This window comes from Chamaea fasciata, unplaced genomic scaffold (genome assembly GCF_029207755.1).
Source record: "Chamaea fasciata isolate MVZ Bird 193981 ecotype frontalis unplaced genomic scaffold, bChaFas1.0.hap1 SCAF_151, whole genome shotgun sequence".
NCBI classification, from domain to species: Eukaryota; Metazoa; Chordata; class Aves; order Passeriformes; family Sylviidae; genus Chamaea; species Chamaea fasciata.
This window is the reverse complement of record NW_027094236.1, coordinates 77018-84251: the sequence shown is the minus strand read 5'-3', so window position 1 is coordinate 84251 and position 7234 is coordinate 77018. Positions and strand designations below refer to the sequence as shown.

Below are 7234 nucleotides of genomic sequence, written 5' to 3'. Positions count from 1 at the left end.
GGGGACAGCCAGGGCACCCCAGGGACGCCTTGGGGACAGCAAGGCACCCCAAGGACACCTAGGGGACAGCCAGGGCACCCCAGGGAAAGCCAGGGCACCCCAGGGACACCTAGGGGACAGCCAGGGACCCCCAGGGACAGCCAGGGCACCCCCAGGGACTCCAGGGCATCCCCAGGGACACCTAGGGGACAGGCAGGGCACCCCCAGGTACAGCCAGGGGACAGCCAGGGCCCCCCCAGAGGTTGAAGGGGCCCCCCCGCTCCAAACCCAGCACGGATGCCTGCGTTGCGGCCCCCCAAAAACCCATGGCCGCCCCTCGAGCTGATATCGACCCCCCCACAGCATCATTGATCCCCACCCGAGTGTCACTGACCCCCCCAATGTCATTGATGCCCCCCCAATATTCCATTGATCCTTCCTCAGCGTCGCTGACCCCCCCCAAAATTCCATTGATCCCCTCCACTTGATCCCGCCCTTTTTCTCCCCTCACGTTTCCCGCCCTTTTTCTCCCCTCACGTTTCCCGCACTTTTTCGTGGGGAACGACCCCTGAGGGGTCCTGTGGAAGGATTCTGGAGGTCCGAGGGGTGAATTTGGGGTTTGAAGGGAGGTTTTGGGGGGTCCCAGGGATGGATTTGGGGGTTTTTGGGGGTCCAAGGGATGGATTTGGGGGTCCCGGGGTGGATCTGGGGTCCTGGGGAGGTTTTGGGGGGTCCCAGGGGTGGATTTGGGGTTCATGGGGAGGGGTTTGGGGGTTTTTTGGGGCCTCAGGGGTGAATTTGGGGTCCGGGGAGAGGTTTTGGGGGTTTTTTGGGGTCCCAGGGGTGAATTTGGGGTCTGGGGAGGGGTTTTTGGGGGTCCCTCACCTGCAGGGCGTCGCGGGGGTGGCAGGGGGAGGGGGCAGCGGGGGGGGCCCAGCGCCCACCCCCCCTTGGGCTTCAGGAGGGCGTCGATGAGACCGAAACAGCTCGGGGGGGCGGGGGGGTCAAAAACGGGGGGGGGTCACGGGCTGGAACCCCCCAGTGCCCCCCAAACCACCCCCAGGGCCCCCCCGACCTCCAGGAGCCCGCAAAACCCTCCTCAGGTTCCTTTGATGCCTCAAATGGGCCGCCCAAACCTCCCGAAGATCCCCGAAAAACACCCACAGCAGCCCCTTGAGACTCCCCGCAGACCCCCCAAACCCCTCCAGGACAACTCGGGACCCCCAGGACCCCCCAAAATCCGCCCCCCCCTCCCCCTGAGGCCTCATTTGACCCGCTCCACGTTGCGGACAGGCACCAGCTGATCAAGCCACAAGCACCAGCACCTGCGGGACTGGGATGGACTGGGAGCACTGGGAGGGTGATCAGAGAGAACTGGGATGGACGGGGAGTGGACTGGGACGAACTGGCAGGCGTGTGGGGGTCCATGGTGGGCACACGGTGCCTTACTGGTCTGTACTGGGATGGGTCTAATGGCCCCAGGGGAGGGGGTGTGGCCACACCGGTCCAGACTGGGAGGGGTGTCACCATGGCGCCGGAGGCGGAGTCGAGGATACGAGCGAGGCAGGGACACCTAGGGGACAGCCAGGGCACCCCCAGGGACACCTAAAGGACAGCCAGGGCACCCCAGGGACACCTAGGGGACAGCCAGGGCACCCACAGGGACACCCAGGGCACCCCCAGGGACACCAAGGGGACAGGCAGGGCACCCCCAGGGACACCAAGGGGACAGCCAGGGCACCCCAGGGACAACTAGGGGACAGCCAGGGCACCCCCAGGGACACCTAGGGGACAGCCAGGGCATCCCAGGGACAGTCAGGTCCCCCCAAGGGACACCTAGTGGACAGCCCGTGGACCCCAAGGGACACCTAGGGGACAGCCAGGGCATCCCAGGGACAGTCAGGTCCCCCCAAGGGACACCTAGTGGACAGCCCGTGGACCCCAAGGGACACCTAGGGGACAGCCAGGGCACTCCAGGGACACCTAGGGGACAGCCAGGGCAACCCCAGGGACAGCCAGAGCACCCCAGGGACACCTAGGGGACAGCCGGGGCGCCCCCAGGGCCACCTAGGGGAAAGCCAGGGCACCCAGAGCTCCAAGTGCTCTCCAAGGCAGGCTCAAAACCCTTACCAACGATTGGCTTTAATAAAGCAACTCACACAAAGTCACCAGCACCACACGGTTGGTCTGTAACGGCTGCAACAAAATGTGCCCTCCTGGAAGCAGTTCAGCACTTACTGATCACTTCTTTGTTTTGGCACTTCCCAGCCAGGGCCTGCGGGGCCTCCTGCAGATGCAGATCTTCGCTGACAAGGCTCCACTTGTGCAGCAGCAGCAGGATTAGGGGCAGGAGCAGGAGCAGCTCCCTGAAATTTTAGAAAATATTAGAAAAATACAGGCAAAAATCTCACCTCTGTCCTCCCCTAAGAACATCCCTAGGACATCATCCCAGTTTTTCCCAGCTAGGAGCTGCAAGGAATTCAGGCAGGGGAATTGACATCAGGGAACAGCTTTGTAAAGTCAAAGGCAGAAAGAGAAGATCCACCAGCAAAGGGCAGGAAAGGGGAAAGGTTTCTGAAAACATTTCTGCAGTCTAATTAATAATTATTTCTGCTTCCCCAGCGAGAAGAACACAAACTCACAGCCATTCAGGCCTGACAGTCCCCTGCAGCCAGAGCTCAGCACACATCCACAGAAGCAAGTCCAGCACCTGAAAGAAAAAAAAAAAAAAAAACAAAAAAAACCCACAATCAAACCAGAAGGAAAAGGTGATTTCTTTGGCTTCAAAGTTATTTCAAGTTCTTAAAGCCCAACACAGCTGATAGGAGAAACAGAGTCAGGGCTCCTGGCAGACAGAGGGTGTTTTCCCCCCCAGGGGACTGCAGAGGAATTGTCTGGGACTTGGACTGTCCCTCGGGGTGACACCAGTTGCTGTGACTTTTATCATTCCATATGTTTGACTCCCAAAACTTCCCAGCCCAGGGGCTTGAGCTGACAGGGCAGCACAAAGATTGTTCTCTGTGTGGTGCCCAGATTTGGGGTTCACTGTCACCTTTGCTAGTTTAGATGAATTATACCCACGGCCCCGAATTCCCTGCTCAGTTCCTGCTGCAATAACCTCACAGTGCCTCACAGAGCATGGATATTCCCACGCAGAGCTGCTGCTTGAATGCCAGATGTGTCAGGAACTAGCAGAGCTTCCAAGGAAGCTCAGCAGGATGGGGACAGGATAGGTTTCTATTCCATAGATTTGGTTAATTCTAACCCTCATCCCCTGGGGGTCACCTGTCAGATTTCCCTGGAATTCAGCCACCCCCTGAGCTCGGGCTCCAGGTGATGTTTCAGAGCAGGAGAAGGCACTGGCCGGCCTGTGCTGAGGCAGCCCCTGTGCCCTCGGGAGGACACAGCTCCCTGCAGGAGCTCAGCTCCTTTCCGAGCCCCAGCAGTGGCCTCTGCAAGTGCCTTTCCCTCAGGCAAGGGATGCCCATCCCTGCCTTCAGCACACCTCCAGTGGGACCCACCTGCAAAAGCTTTCCATCACTTCTGCACTCCGGCTGGCTCCCTGGAAAAGTCCAGACTTCATCCAAACGAAACTCCATCCCACTCAAACCTTTGATTTTGAGGCATCTCCGAGGGCCGTTGCTCTGGATTTAATTTCTGTGAGGGAGGAGCACCTTGGCTTTAATGCTGCCGATGGGTGATGTCCTCAGGCTGAAAGGGAGGGGATTTGGGGTGGCCAGGACATCCCTGGCAACTGTGTGGGAGCTCCGGGAGGTGGGAATTGCTGTCTGAGCCCCTCTGCAGACAGCCCGAGCCGCCGTTCCCGGGCAATGCCAGCTGTTCCCTGGGGAGCTCTTGGGCTGTGGGTGCCTCTGTCCGGGCTGCAGCATCTCCCCGTGCCCGGTGGGAGCAGCCCCTGGCCGAGGAGCCGCGGCAGCCCCGGGGCCGTGTCCGTGCCAGCCCCGAGCCCGGCCCCGGGCCCTGCGTTTGGCCGCCGCTGCCACGGGCGGGGCCCCGCAGGCACAGCTCCTCCCCTGCACATCATCCCAGGGCTGCTGGCCCCGCTGGGGCTGCCGGCCTCCTTCCTCCCTGCGCCTCCGGGCACCCGGGACACCTGCAGGAAACCCCGAGGGACACTGCAGGCGGCACGGGGGGGCACCGAGGCCTCCGGCCAGAAAAGCAGCCCCGGCCTCAGCAGCTGCCATCAGTTTGGCCCGGCAACACTCACCTGCAGGAAACGCCCCTGTGCGGGTGGGACCGGCCCTGCCTCTCTCCAGAACTTTGGCCGTGGAAGAAGGGAAGCCTCAGGACTTGTCCTGCTCTTTTCCGCCCAGAAAGAGACTTTGTGTAAGTACTTTTACGGCAGCTGTTGAGTAAATCCTGGAAAGGACAGGAAATCAGCGTCACTGGAAGAGCTTTGTGCTGTCGTGACCTGCCAGCCAGTTCTGCCCTCGAGCCATTCCAGGGGCTGCTGTGTGAAGCAGCTTTGGCAGAGAAGGGGGCACTGCACTTACCTTAGTGGGGCCAAGCGTTGCCATCCTATGGAGGTCCATCCCCATAATGCAGAGATTGGTTCAGCTGCTTGGAGCAGAGTCCGGGTAATGCCAAGGTGCTGAGTTCGATTCTCAAACGGTCCGTCTGCTTGAGAGTCAGATTTTAGGATCCCTCTCAGGCTCAGTATATCCTGTGACCTGGAAATAAGAGGAAAATTCTCGGCTGAGTTTTAATAAAACAGCTTTTGCCATTGCAGGGTGTGAGCTGCACTCGGTGATTTTCGGCCGCGATGAGCCCCACGAGCATTCCGCCCTTCCTTGCCGCCATCTTGGTTGCGTCTGAGGCCACTTCCGGTCCCGCCGGCATCTTTTTTGCGGCACCGCTAAGGCCCCCGGCAGGTGTTTACACAGACGCCTGACTAAATCCACGAATCCGAACCCGGAGGCGGCGCGGATGAGCACATGGCCGGTGTCTGCACACCTGGAAACGCCGCGGAAAATTGCGCCCGGGCGGCGCTGTAGTCGGGGTTTTTGTGCAGGCATCTGCGTAAACGCCTACAGGGTCCTTATTTTTTCCCGCCCTTTTGGCCGCCCTTTTTGGAAGGTCGGGCTCCTCGCGCCTCGGCGCCATTTTGTGAGGGGCGACGCGTGACTTCCGCTTTTCCTTGCCGCCATCTTGGTTGCTCCTGAGGCCACTTCCGTCCCGGCCGCCATGTTCTTTGTGGCTCGGCATAGGCCTCCGCCAGGTGTTTACACAGACGCCTGACTAAATCCACGAATCCGAACGCAAGCGCGTCGCGACTGAGCACACGGCCCGTGTCGGCACACCTGGAAACGCCGCGGAAAATTGCGCCCGGGCAGCGCCGTAGTCGGGGTTTTTGTGCAGGCGTCTGGCTAAATGCCTATAGGGTCCTTATTTTTTCCCGCCCTTTTGGCCGCCTTTTTTGGAAGGTCGGGCGCCTCGCGCTTCGGCGCCGTTTTGTGAGGGGCGACGTGTGACTTCCGCTTTCCCTTGCCGCCATCTTGGTTGCTCCTGAGGCCACTTCCGTCCCGGCCGCCATGTTCTTTGCGGCTCGGCATAGGCCTCCGCCAGGTGTTTACGCAGACGCCTGACTAAATCAACGAATCTGAACGCGGACGCGGCGCGACTGAGCACACGGCCCGTGTCCCCACACCTGGAAACGCCGCGGAAAATTGCCCCCGGGCGGCGCCGTAGTCGGGGTTTTGTGCAGGCAGCTGGATAAACACCTATAGGGTCCTTATTTTTCCCGCCCTTTTGGCCGCCCTTTTTAGAAGGTCAGGCGCCTCGCGTCTCGCCGCCATCTTGGTAGTGGAACCCACTAAAATGCCCCCTCGGCCGCTCACACAAGCGCCTGACTCAATGGACTGCCGCCCGCGGCGCCGCTGCGCCCCCATCCCGTGTCCGCACACCCGCAGACGCCGCGGAAAAGCGCGCCCGGACGGCTCCGGGGTCCGGGTGGCGCGCGCAGGCAGCCGGCTGCCACGCGCCCGGGCTCCTTGCCTTTTTCCCTCCCTTTCGGCCCCGAGCTGCGGGCGGGCGGGCGGCAGCGCCGCCCCCGAGCTCACAATGCGGGGCTGCCACGCGCGTCGGGGACGGGCGGGGGGGGACAGCTGCACTACCGCTGTTTGCCCACAGGGTGGCAGCACTGCCGCACGGCTCCGGCGGGACGGTCATGGGGGACAGCTGCACTACCGCTCTTTGCCCACAGGGTGGCAGCATTGCCGCACAGATCAGGCGGGACGGGCGGGAGGGACAGCTGCACTACCGCTCTTTGCCCACACGATGGCAGCATTGCCGCACAGATCAGGCGGGACGGGCGGGAGGGACAGCTGCACTACCGCTGTTTGCCCACACGGTGGCAGCATTGCCGCACAGATCGGGCGGGCCGGGCGGGGGGGAAGCTGCACTACCGCTCTCTGCCCACAGGGTGGCAGCACTGCCGCGCGGCGGCGCGGAGCGGAGCCATAAACGAACGTGCCCAGAAATGCCCTTGCGAACAGCCTCCGGAATAAATGGCCCAAAAGACCCCCGAGCACACCTGCGAGAACCCTGCCAGCAACCAGACCGAAACAAAAAAGCCTTTCGTTCAGGCTCTATTTCAATATTTTTTATCTTTGTGATTCTGATATTTACATTAATCATTACAATTCAGCTTTTATATTATGTACATTATACATCATGTATTATGTTTATTATACTATTATATTTATTATATATATTAAGTATAGAAAGTTATATATAAAATAATTTATTATTTATTATGTAATGTTATAAATAATAATACATTTCATTGAAATATCATGATTATGTACATTATAGATGTTTATATTATGTATATTATATATATTTATAAAACGTGTAGTATGTAATAATATATTGTGTATTTATTATTTATATTATTTTTCATATCCTATACTTTTTGTTATTTTTCTTTTTCATTATTTTTTAATTCGTTTGTTTATATTTTAAACGATATTTTACACTAGATGAATTCATTAACCTAACACATCAGAAACACAATTAATTTGAATTAAATGAGCCTGGTTTTCTAAGGGGTAAAGTTTTAATCTTTATTCAAATAATATGGGCATGTTTTCTCTTTCTCTAAGGTTTTTTTTTGGTGGGTTGCGGGGGAGTTTAGTTTGTGGGTTTTCTTTTTTTGTTCGCTTTGTTTTGGAGTTCTTTGCTAATAAACAAGCAGGGTCGGAGAGTTCAAAATAAAACGTCTACTTTGTTTTTA

The 7234-nt window shown here is 58.0% G+C and overlaps 1 long non-coding RNA gene across 1 annotated transcript; it reads right to left on the bottom strand.

Annotated features, from left to right (window-relative positions):
- Window positions 1-2421: 2421 nt before the first annotated feature.
- Window positions 2422-4666, bottom strand: LOC136304721 (uncharacterized). The gene is made up of 4 exons (XR_010724757.1): window positions 4494-4666; window positions 4208-4359; window positions 3501-3636; window positions 2422-2689 (listed from the first exon to the last, which is right to left on the bottom strand). It is a non-coding gene; the product is annotated as an uncharacterized lncRNA (long non-coding RNA).
- Window positions 4667-7234: the final 2568 nt, after the last annotated feature.